Source organism: Nicotiana tabacum, chromosome 6 (assembly GCF_000715075.1).
Source record: "Nicotiana tabacum cultivar K326 chromosome 6, ASM71507v2, whole genome shotgun sequence".
Lineage (NCBI taxonomy): Eukaryota > Viridiplantae > Streptophyta > Magnoliopsida > Solanales > Solanaceae > Nicotiana > Nicotiana tabacum.
The window spans coordinates 162,744,589-162,757,604 of NC_134085.1; the positions used below are offsets into that span (position 1 = coordinate 162,744,589).

At 37.9% G+C, this 13,016-nt stretch overlaps 1 non-coding gene across 1 annotated transcript; it reads left to right on the forward strand.

Moving 5' to 3' along the window:
• The first annotated feature begins 287 nt into the window (after nucleotides 1-287).
• On the forward strand, nucleotides 288-394 carry LOC142182469 (small nucleolar RNA R71). The gene has a single exon (XR_012711288.1). It is a non-coding gene; the product is annotated as a small nucleolar RNA R71 (small nucleolar RNA).
• Nucleotides 395-13,016: the final 12,622 nt, after the last annotated feature.

The following is a 13,016-nucleotide window of genomic DNA, read 5'->3' on the forward strand; positions in this document are numbered from 1 at the left end:
GGCTTGGTTGTTGTGTATTCACCTGAAAAGATTCAAACTTTTGTACCAAAGAAACAATTTGATGCGTTAGTGTATTTAAAGCATCAACCTGATTTACCGTAGCAGCCTTCTTGATGATTACACGCTCAGATGGCCATTGGACGGCATTCTCAGAAATCTCATTCAACAATTGCAATGCTTCCTCCGTGGTTTTTCCCATTACAGAACCTCCTGCAGCTGCATCAATCATATTTCTAGCAGAGGGTTTTAACCCGTGATAAAAAATATGTAGTTACATGCGTTCAGGAATGTTATGGTGTGGACATTTTTTTAATATTGCTTTTAATCTTTCCCATGCTTGATAAACTGACTCAGTGTCAGTTTGCAAGAAATTAGAGATGTCTTGTCTTACCTTTGTGGTTTTAGCAGGGGGAAAATATTTGTTTAAAAATTTTTGAGTCATTTGATCCCATGTGGTAATGGAACCTTATGGCAAACTTCGCAACCAAGTCTTAGCATCTCCTTTTTAAAGAAAAAGGAAATAACCCTAACTTGATAGTTTCAGGAGGTACTCCATTATACTTAGATGTCTCAACAAGTTTCAGAAAGTCAATTAAATGACTGTGTGGATCTTCACTTATGTCTCCAGTGAAGATGCAAGACTGTTGAATCGTTTGAATCAGGCCCGTCCTGATTTAAAAGTTGTTGGCTACCACTGGAGGTTTTCTGACACTTGATTCACAGTTGAAGCGGTCAGGTCTAGCATAATCCCTTAGGTTTCTATTTGATGGCCTTGGTGCTACTTCATCAAACTGATCCTCCATATGGATTGGTGGTTGAATGTCTTCTACTTCCTGATTCTCCATTACTTCACGAGCTATGCTTTGAGAAGATGATATTTGTGCTTTCCTGCACAATCGAAGAGATTTTTCAATTTCTGGATCGTAACTAGTCAACTCTTTTGTAGAAGAACGGGTCATAAACTACTTAAAAGAAAAAAAAAATTAACAATAGTTTCTAAAGCAGTACTACTAGTTAATAAAATAACTAAAGAAATTTTTAAAGATAACAAAAATAGTTAGAAAAAAAAGTACAATAATATATAGTAGTACTAGTAAATAATAGTAATTAGAGATAAAGTTAAAATAGTATTTGTAGATAAAAGTACTAGTAATACTATACTAAATATTCTAAAGAAAAACTAATGATAGAAGTAGTAGGAAGTACTTAATAGTAGATAGTGAAAATACTGACAGAAATAATAATAATAATAATAATAATAATAATAATAATTCTCAAATTAGCAACAAAATATTTAATCTGAAGTAGATGTATGCCAATTCCCGACAACGGCGCCAAAAATTTGACGAGGCCAATGTGTATTGGAATTTTCTGCTCGTACTTTGTCAAATTCTAATATAGTTTAAGATATCTTCCCACAAAGATTAGATAATCTATGCTACTTATTTGTAATATTTTAACTACTATTTGAGAGAATTAAATTGATGAAAAGGGAGTGAGGTTTAAAACTTATTAATTACTTAAACAAAATAAATACTTTTGGAAGATTTATAATTTAAAAAGGAGTTGGGAATCATTGAATTCACTTGATAATATTACTATAATAAAATCTCAAAATCTACATTTATTTCTCTAAAGAATAATTGTTTATTTCTAATATAATTATATTTTGCTCACTAAGAAATAACCAATTAATAACACTCTGTGAGAATTATGCTAATTAATCAACTTAAGACTAGTGACATTTAAACTGAAATATTTTTCTGTCACGACCCAAAATCCCTCCGAAGGAGTCGTGATGGCACCTAGTCTCTAAACTAGGTAAGTCTAACATTAATTGAAATAACATTGACATTTATTAACTTCAAATTAAATAACTCTGAATAAATCACAATTTCCCAAAACCAGTGGTACAAATCATAAGCCTTCTAAGAGTAGTTATACAAAATAAATACAACACTGTTCCAGAACGAGAAGGAATCAATGGAACGTAAATACAAACGAAGGTGACTCCGAGGTGTGCGAACGCAGCAGCAGGTTACCTTGAGTCTCCACCGCGACGATCCGCATAGCTGCTATCGATCAGTACCTGGATCTGTACACAAAAATATACAGAAGTGTAGTATGAGCACACCACGGCGGTGCCAAGTAAGTATCAAGACTAACCTCGGTGGGGTAGTGACGAGGAACAGTCAAGACACCTACTGGTCAGACAGATTAAATAGGATATGATAACAAATATCAAGATAAAGGTAACGAAATAATATCAACAGCAGGGATAAATCAATCTACAAACAGTCGAAATAAATAATAAAAGGAAAATCGGATGGAAACGAAAGATAACCAAATAAATCAACACAAACATAGCTGAAACACAGAGAAGTAGAATAAACTCAAGTAAAGAAGACAGTGTCAACTCAATTAATCATATCGTTTCTGATGCACAACCCTAGCCATCTCAGAACTCGATGTCTGATATCATAACCTCAACTTCCAAACCTTTAGCATACCCGGCACCTTGTGCCCACATATTTTGTCTCACTTTGCACAATAACGTTCTCATGTTACTCAGTACATAGGACCCATAACTAATGCAATTAAGATGTTCCAGGAGTTTCATTTACATAACATAAAGTAGAGTACAGCTTCTAAACCAATTAGGAACTCAGCAAAAAAATGAAGTTATTTTTAGAAATTATTTAAATAAAGAAAGTACCACTTCAATTTAAACTACAACATCGAATGAATTATTACCTTTAACATGGGATTTAATAACTTAAAACTTAGTAGGAATTCCTTTTTAAGTAAAATACAACCTCAGACGGTTTAAGGAAACTTAATTTGCGAAACTAATTGAATTAAAAATATACCAATTATTGAAATTTGAAGTATTGAAATGCATATATAATTACGGCGAGTTCAAATTTAAAAAAAAATCATACAAAGCAGCCTAGCCAAATCACAATAAAGGAATACATAAGCATAAATATACATTGATGCGGCGCGCATCTCGGTCCCACTAATCCTCCCTCATTCCTCCTCAACAATCACAATAAAGTAAATAGTATATACATTTGTTGCGGCGTGCAAATCCTCCCTTATTCCACCTCAACAATCACAATAAGAGTAAATAGTATTTATATCACCATATCAGTAACAACATCATCATTCTCCCTTATTACTCCTTGTTGCGGCGTGCAACCCGATCCCTCCAGTCCACCCTTATTACTCCTCAATATATATTACCCTTATTCCTCATGTTACGGCGCGCAACCCGATCCCACATGTCCACCCTTATTACTCCTTGTTGCGGCGTGCCACTCGATCCCACTAGACAACATCAATTCTCTCTTATTCCTTCTCAACATCAACAACCAAACATAGTTTAAAACCAACCACAACAACAATTCAACAGCCCAATTAAAAGGATTTCTACCACCAAGGGTATGAATACATGGCAATAAGAGAGTCACGGAAAACCAAGAAGCACAACAACCTTTACAAAATAACAAGACATATAAGGCACGCGATAACTACACCGGCAACCACAACAATTTGGATACATAGCATATATGCACGGGGCCATAGAGGAATTCTCAATTTAGAAATAACAAAACAATAAGGAGGACAATCGCTTCAATTAAGGAAAATAAGGGCCAAGTAACAAGTAAGAGTTATAAGAAAGCTAATAACATCGTACGGAGCATAAAGAGGTAAATCAAGCAATTAAGAAACCCAATCATATCGAAATACTACCCACTTAATGAACATAAAGGCCTAAGAACCCTAAAGGAAAGTTCTTCACAAATAAGTCCGAGCACACACTCGTCACCTCGCGTGTACGGACTACAATTAGCATAGAGGACTTAAATCCTAAGGGAAAGTCCCTCACACAAGGTTAGGAAAGATACTTACCTTAAAAGCCCAAACTGAAACTCTAAAATGCACTTCTAGGGTGAAAAGACCTCCGGACAGCTCAAATCTAACCAAATACTACTTGAATATATCAAACAATGCAAGAGAAACAATTAACAAAACTATGATTCTTATACAATTTGCAAAAGGTCAGCAAAAGTCAACTCCCCGAGCCCGCACCTCATAACCCGATAAAATTTACAAAAATCGAATACCCATTCCGATACGGGTTCACCCATACAAAAATTATCCAATTCCGATACCATTTGGTCCTTCAAATCATCATTTTATATTTTTGAAAGATTTCACAATTTTCCCCAAATTTTCCTTTAGATTCTCATGAATTTGATGTTAAATCTAAGATGTTACTATGAACTTCAAGAACTTCTAGAATTGCAACCAAGCGTCCGAACCATATCAAATCAACTCCAAACGACACCAAATTTTGCAGGAAAGTCCAAAATGACATAACAGAGCTATTTCAACTCTTGGAATCGCATTCCAGCCCCGATATCACAAAAGTCAACTATGGGTCAAACTTCTCCATTATCCAAACTTTAATTTTTCCAACTTTCGCCGAAACGCCTCAAATTACCCTACGGACCTCCAAATCCAAATCCGAACACGTGCCAAAATCACCATACGAAGCTGCTGACATCATCCAAACTCATTCCGGAGCCGTTTACTCAAAAGTCAAATTCCGTTCAAATCCTCTCCGCTTAAGCTTCCAAAACTATATTCCTTCTTTCAATTCGACTCTGATTTATCCGGAAACTGAATCCAACCATGCACACAAGTCTATATACATAATATGAAGCTGCTCGTGACCTCAAACTATCAAATCGGATGAAATTGCTCAAAACAACCAGTCGGGTCGTTACATTTTCTTCCTTGAATTGTGCTAAAAGAAAGTAAAATCTTCATGAGAATATTTTTACTAAGGATCAATAATCTTTCCTACAATAATTCCTCCGTGAGAATTAAAACTGAGGCAAGCAAGATTACTAACTTGAAATAATAGTTTACTGAAAAATTACTTCCATTCTACTATTTTATTCATCAGTTATTATATATTAATTTTGCTCCACGAGAATTACAAAATTAATATATGAATAACTTAGAGATAAAATATATAGACGTGATAATAGAGTAATTAGAAACCATCATTTCAGCACAGTATGAAATGTAAATAAAAAGTTTCAAGCCAAGAATATATAAAAACTAAGATAGTATTATAAAATATTTCAAGCTTCATCAACTATCCCAACAAAAAGAGATTGCTCCATTATGGAATAAGAAAAGCTAAAAAAGTTATTTAGAAAACTACGAATATTTTTACTACAAGAAAAGAAGACCAAAACTAATTCTTGTCTTGCCAAGATTGGATATCCTTATACAAAGAGAGCTTGCTATTTATAGGAAAAGATGAATAGCTTTTGTCATATTCCACTTTTGCGAATGTGAAATCTATGTATGTGAAGTGACCTTTGTGTACGTAGATTCTACATATGCAACTATGGCACTTGTGCTTCACTTTTGACTTCATGAATTAGTCTTGCATATGTAGGTTCTATGTGTGCGAATGTGACCTTTGCAAATATAGATTCCAAGCATGCATCTATGACTCTTTTGCTTCCATTCTTGACTTCATGACTTAGACTCGCAAATGTAGGTTCCATATATGCAAATGTGACATTTGTGTATATATATTTCACATATGCATCTATAGCTCTTTTGCTTCCGTTCATGACTTCATGGGTTAGACTTGCAAATGTAGGTTTCATGTATGCGAATGTGACTTTGCATATATAGATTCCACATATACAAATATGCTCCTTTTCATCTCTAATTATCTCTTTCCATAAGCCCATATGTATATTCCACACTTGCGAATATGGAGATGATATGTGCAACTATGGCTTTGCTTCATTCTCTTGTCTTTTTCATAATTTCTTTTTTCTACAAGAATTTGTTAGAAAATATACGAGGATAGGATATTACTATTCATATTTTATTTAAAAAACTTATTTTTTACATATGAAATTACATGAATAATTTATATCCATCAAAGTAGCCGCACAAACTCCGTTTGAAGTTGAAGTAACAACGCCCTCAGCCACGCCAACTCCGTTTGAGGTAGAAGTAACCACACCCTTCACTATGATGGTAGCACCCACATCGTCCTTTAAAACCAATGCTATACCATGGGACTATGCTGCAGAGGCAAGAAGAAAAGGAAAAGGGAAACTAGAAGAAATAGGTGTCGCACAAGGCATGACCAGGACCGGTAGGGTTTACACACCTGAGCATTTGGGAGGAACAAGTAAACAAGCCGCACCCAAGCAGCCTATCATTGAAACAGGCCCGGATGACCTTTGGAGAAAGGTGCAAGCAAGGGAATATTCTGTGGTTGATCATCTTAACAAAACCCCTACTCAGATATCCATTCTATCACTACTACAGAATTTTGAGATGCATAGGAACACATTGATGAAAGTGTTGAACAAAGCTTACGTACTCAACAACATCACTAGAGGAGAAATGGCCAACATGGTAGGACAAGTGTTGGAAATCCATAAGATTACTTTTCATGAAGACGAGCTGCCACCGGAAGGACTGAGTCACAACAGAGCACTACATATCATAGTGCAATTTAAGGATAAATTCATTGCCAGAGTCCTAATAGATGGGGGTTCGAGTCTAAACATTTGTCTATTGACTACTTTGAAGAGGTTGGGTAAAGTTTTGCATGAGATACGAGCAGGAACTATGAACGTGAAAGCATTCGACGGGTCCCAAAGGGCCACGATCGAGGAAATCAACCTATGTTTGCAGATGGGCCCGACTTGGTTTGATGTTGAATTCTAAGTATTGGACATATCCGCCACATATAATCTGATGTTGGGACGATCTTGGATGTATGTCGTTGGGGCCATGGCCTTCACTCTACATCAGGTTATGAAGTTTGAATGGAACCATCAGGAAGTAATCATCCACGAGGATGGGAGTAACCCCATTTACACCAATCAAACCGTTCCAATTATCGAGAATAGAAGGAAGTTGGGTGGAGAAACGTACCATCGCATCGAGCACGTCAATGCAATTGAGAAAGACAAATGGTGGAGTAATAAGATTGAAAGCATATTGTTATGGATAGGGCATATTGTTATGGACAGGGTATGAACCCAGCAAGGGTCTCGGGAAGAATCTCCAGGGTATCACTAAACCAATACAACCAAAGCATCATGGTGAAACCTTTGGACTTGGATATTAGTACACCTAGCAAGAGTATGATGATTGGTCGCCGCCATGGCATGGTCCCTATTACCCTCTTGAACAACCAATACCACATTTGCATCAGACATTTCAACAGGCTGACGTGATATGGGGATCTGAAGAAGATGAGGCTCTAGGTGGCCTAAGGAATCTATTTCTAGACGATGAAGACATGGACTGCAATACAATAGTTGAGGAGGATGAAGACCTTACAATTCAAATCATGTGAAAGGGAGTTGTTCACAAGAACTGGACTGTTGCACCGTCCCGGGACCTCCGAGTTCCTGGGTAGCCTGGCAATTAGCATGATATATTTTTTAAACGTAATTTTAAGCATTTAAGACATTTTCAATATTTTATTTTAGACGCATTTTGTTTTGAAATAATTGCTCAAGTCATCGAGTTGTACTTGTTTTAATGTTTTCAAGATCTATTAAATGCATTGTTATTTTAGTATTTATTATTATCCTTTACATTTTCTCTCTACAGCATTATTATTACTTACCCTGATGAACCAATGACTGTGACATGTAATGAGACAACGCAACATAAGGATAGTGATTTGGAGGAAATAGAAGAAGAAGTATAATCCCCAAAGAAATTGTCAGAGAGGTGGAAAATTTTGAGAACAAGCCTAAGTAAAATTTGGATGAAACCGAGATAGTCAATTTGGGATATTTTGAAACAGTCAAAGAAACTCGCAAAAGCATCCACCTATCACCATCAGAGAAAGAAGAGTACATCCGTTTTCTAAAAGAATACGAAGATATCTTTGCATGGTTTTATGATGATATGACTGGGTTGAGCACATCTATAGTAGCTCATAAACTACCTACCAATCCAATGTGCCCGACTGTAAAGGAGAAACTCAAAAAGTTCAAGCTGCATATGAGTCTGAAAATCAAAGAGGAAGTCACTAAACAGATCAAAGCTAAAGTTCTCAGAGTGGTTGAATACCCTACTTGGTTGGCGAACATCGTGCCAGCTCCGAAGAAGGATGGCAAGGTCAGAGTATGTGTCAACTATCAGGATTTAAACAAAGCAAGTCCCAAAGATGATTTCCCGTTATCAAATATACACATACTAATCGACAATTGAGCCAAGCATGAACTCCAATCCTTTATGGATTGCTTCGCGGGATACCATCAGATCTGGATGGATAAGAGAGATGCCGAGAAAACAGCCTTTATCACTCTGTGGGGGATGTATTGTTATAAATTGATGTTGTTTGGCCTGAATAATGCTGGAGCCACTTATATGAGAGCCATGACAAATATTTTCCATGACATGATTCACAAAGAAATAGAGATGTACGTGGATGATGTCATCATCAAATCCAGAAAAAGTGCAGATCGTATAGCAGATTTAAGGAAATTCTTTAATTGGCTTCACAAGTACAATCTGAAACTGAATACTGCAAAGTGTGCCTTCGGAGTCCCTGTTGGAAAATTGCTAGGTTTCATCGTCAGTTGCCAAGGGATTGAATTAGACCCTTCAAAGGTCAAAGTTGTCCTAGATTTTCCACCTCGTAAGAGTAAGAAAGATGTGATGAGCTTCTTGGGGCATCTTAATTATATCAGCCGATTCATAGTACAATCGACTGTGATATGTGAGCCAATTTTCAAAATGCTGAAGAATGATGTTGCAACAAGATGGACTGAAGAATGCCAAAAAGGCTTTGATATAATCAAGGAGTACTTATCCATACCACCAGTCTTGGTCCCGTCGGAACCTAGTAGACCTCTGCTATTCTATTTGTCCGTACTAGATGGAGCTTTCGGTTGTGTCTTGGGACAACATGACGAGACAAAAAGAAAGGAACAGGCCATATACTATCTGAGTAAGAAGTTCACACCCTATGAGGAACGATATTCTTTGCTGGAACGCACCTGCTATGCCCTGACTTGGATAGCTCAAAAATTGAGGCACTACCTCTGTGCCTACACTTCATATCTCATATCAAGGATGGATCCCCTGAAATACATTTTTTAGAAACCAATGCCTACAGGGAAATTAGCAAAATGGCATATATTGTTGAGTGAATTTGATATTGTCTATGTGACTCAGAAGGCAGTCAAGGGACAAGCTTTAGCAGATCATTTCGTAAAAAATCTTGTAGGAGGAGAACACGAACCACTGAAAATGTATTTTCCTGATGAAGAAGTATCATTTGTAGGAGATGATATCATCGAAACTTACGATGGTTGGAGAATGTTCTTCGACGGGGCTGCAAATTTCAAGGGAGTGGGTATTGGAGTAGTTTTGGTGTCAGAGACAGGTCAACATTATCCAGTACCACAAATCTCAGGTTTCCGTGCACCAACAATATGGCATAATACGAGGCTTGCATCATGGAGCTCAATTTGGCCATTGACATGAATATTCAGGAATTGCTGGTAATTGGAGATTCAGACCTTCTGGCACATCAGGTTCTAGAAGAGTGGGCTACCAAGAATACCAAAATATTTTCATATCGGTATCATGTACAAGAGTTGATGAAGAGGTTCACAAAGATAGAATTCAAACATGTTCCAAGAATCCAGAACGAGTTCGCAGACGCACTGCTACTTTGTCTTCCATGATACAGCACCTAGATAAGAATTTCATCGACCCTATTCCAGTAAGAATCCATAATCAGCCAACTTATTGTGCTCATGTTGAAGAAACGGATGGGAATCCATGGTTCCATGATATCAAGGAATACTTGGCAAAAGAAAAATACCCGGAGCATGCAAATCATACTCAAAAACGCACGCTCTGAAGATTATCCAATCATTTCTTCCATAGTGGAGAAATTCTGTACAGAAGGACCCCAGACCTAGGATTATTATGATGTGTTGATGCCTAGGAAGCTTCCAAACTGCTCGAAGAAATACACTCTGGAACTTGCAGACCACACATGAATGGTTTCATTTTAGCCAAGAAGATACTGAGAGCAGGTTATTTTTGGATGACTATGGAAACAGACTGCATCAGGTATGTCTAGAAATATCATCAGTTCCAAATACACGCAGATATGATACGGGTGCTGCCAAATGAACTCAATGCAACGAGTGCACCTTGGCCTTTTGCTGCTTGGGGAATGGACGTCATTGGACCAATCGAGCCTGCCGCTTCAAACGGGCATAGGTTCATTTTAGTGGCCATAGACTACTTCACAAAATGGGTCAAAGATGCATCCTACAAAGCTGTAACCAAGAAAGTCATCGCAGATTTCGTTAGGGATCATATTGTTTGCCGATTCGGGGTGCCAGAATCCATTATCATCGACAATGCTGCCAACCTTAACAGCGACTTAATGAAAGATATGTGTGAAACCTTCAAAATCAAGGATAAGAATTACACAGCATACAGACCTCAAATGAAAAAGCTGTGGAAGCCGCCAAAAAGAACATCAAGAAAATTCTAAGGAAAATGGTAGACAACCACAAGCAATGGCACGAGAAATTACTATTTGTCTTAATGGGATATCGTACCATAGTTTTCACATCAACCGGAGCAACTCCCTACATGGTGGTCTATGGTACATAAGTTGTCATTCCAGCGAGGTCGAAATTCCTTCCTTAAGAATTATACAAAAAGCCAAACTCGGTGATACAGAGTGGATAAGAAGTCATTATGAACAATTAGCTCTTATTGATGGAAAAAGAATGAATGCGGTATGTCATGGTCAACTTTATCAGAACAGAATGTCCAAAGCTTTCAACAAAAGGGTCAAACCAAGACAGTTCGCATCGGGGCAGCTGGTGTTGAAGCGGATATTCCCCCATCAAGATGAGGCCAAAGGAAAATTCTCATCAAATTGGCAAGGGCCTTACATGGTTCATCGAGTACTAACAGGAGGAGCACTCATACTCGCAGAAATGAACGGAGAAGTTTGGCCAAAGCCTATCAATTCGGACGCAGTCAAGAGATACTATGTTTAGATTATTTACATTTCTTCATCTAATGTAATTGAACCACGCTTGACCTGATTCCCGTTTAAGAGGGGATACGTAGGCAACCTTGCGGGTTAGGTCACATCTTAATAAAATCTTCATTTTCTCCATGGTCAAAAACTGGGGCAGAATTTTGAGGAGGACCCTCAAAATTCCAGAGCAAGTCCAGCCAACTTCGTCATATGCAGAACGTTGAAGCATCGCTTATTAAACTGGGGCAGAATTTTGAGGAGGACCCTCAAAATTCTAGTGCAAAGAAGTTGCAATGTCTCTAAAGTGTCACAGTCATTGGTTGATCTAACTTACTTGATATTGCATACTACTATGTTTACAAATAACTATATTTATCAAGTGCATGCATTTTTTTGAAAACTTTATTTCTATGGCAGTTAGATGTTACCCAGGGTAACTCAAACAGGATCTCTAGAGTAAAGCAGAGCAGAGCAAGCAGGCGAAGGCACGAACCGACCTTCCCCGCAAAACTAATGATTTTTCTTTGGATGCAAGCACAATGAATGTAACAGGAGTATTCGCAAGTATACACATATCAAAATCACTATCTTCATAGCAATAAAGTTGCCGAACGCAAACATGCCTCCAGATAAGAAACACTCTACTATCACTCATTGTCTTTTCTTTGCATGAGACTAAGCATTGTCTCCATTTTTTCATGAGGATAACCCCTGCCTCCTCAATTGCATGAGACTAAACACTATCTCCTATTCTGCATGAGGATAATCCTTGCCTCCTCAATTGCATAAGGATAAGCATTGCCTTCCATTGCATGAAATTAAGCCATATCTCCTCTTCTTGCATGAGGCTAAGCCCTGCCTCCGTCATTGCATAAGGCTAAGCACCGCCTTTCTCTACATAGGGCTAAGAACTGCCCTTCTTATATTGCATGAGGCTAAGAATTGCCTCCATTATTGCATAAGGCTAAGCATTGCATTTCCTTGCATGAGACTAAGCCATGTCTCCTCTTCTTGCATAAGGATAAGCCATGTCTCCTCGACTGCATAAGGATAAGCATTACTTTCCATTGCACAAGACTAATCCTTGTCTCCTCTTCCTGCATGAGGCTAAGCATTGCCTCCCTAAATTGCATAAGGCTAAGCACTACCTTCTATCGCATGATACTAAGCCATGTCTTCTCTTTTGCATGAGGCTAAGCATTGCCTCCTTAACTACATAAGGCTAAGCATTGCCTTCCATTGCATGAGACTAAGCATTGTCTCCCTTTCTTACATGAGGCTAAGCATTTCCTCCCCAACTGCATAAGGCTAAGCCCTGCCTTTCCTTTCCTTTCCTAATACCGAATGCTACGCTACTTGAAATCTAACACTATTTTGCCTTCCCGGGGCTAAGCTATATCCCAATCTTATGCAAGACTAAACTCTATCTTGCTTCGCTTCTTATATGATCCATCATCATGTCTCTGCATTTCATCGGCTGAAATATCGCCATATTATCCAAAGGCGTCATAGTCCGAAGGCATCATCCTCATAGCCTGAAGACACCATGTCATGGACTGAGGATCTCTCAATGCTGCACATCATTATTCAAAGGCGTCATGGTTCAGAGGCACCATTCTCATGAAACAAGAACATCATTTCATGGCCTGCGAATCCCTTATCACATGATTCATGGCCTGAGACGTCATGGTCTAAGGACATCATCATCACCGTCCGAAGACAATCTTCATGGTACAAAGGAAATTTGCTTCATGTTTAAATTCTCGCAATTACCCATATATGTTTTGCATGCATCGTATTTTAAGTTTTGCAGGTAATCCAGGAGGTAACCATTCTTCAAATGGAAGCAATCTTCGCTCCAGTTTCTATTTGCAACGTTCACGTGTTCTAAACGTAACCGACTCCCATCAATTAC